This window comes from Plasmopara halstedii, assembly GCF_900000015.1.
Source record: "Plasmopara halstedii genome assembly, contig: Scaffold_42, whole genome shotgun sequence".
NCBI lineage: Eukaryota > Oomycota > Peronosporomycetes > Peronosporales > Peronosporaceae > Plasmopara > Plasmopara halstedii.
In genome coordinates this window covers 70368-70765 of record NW_020186963.1, presented here as the reverse complement: position 1 = coordinate 70765, position 398 = coordinate 70368, and positions in this window count along the sequence as shown.

Here is a 398-nt window from a genome sequence, read left to right as displayed (position 1 = left end):
TGCCATACGCTGTGTACTTTTTATTATTGTGTGAATATCGACAAAAGAAGGGAGTAACATCGCGCGACATTAATAGTATCAGCACTTGCGTTAGCATAAGATCTGCTAAGATACGTGCTGCGACTAGTTCAGCAAAACACGTATATAATCACGTTTCGTATGGCAAAACACAATAGAAGCATCATGAAGAAAACTTACAAATGACAATACGCAAAGTAAACGACAACTTTATCATATTGATGAAATTCCCAATGTGTAGTGATATCATGTTGGATCCTTTGCTATCTACAGAGGGTCAAGCTTATACTGATACAAAGCCAAATATCTCGTGCTGCATTGCCTACTTTTTAAGATATAGAGCTTCGACATATGTCAGGACCTTAGGACCTCTTACGTCG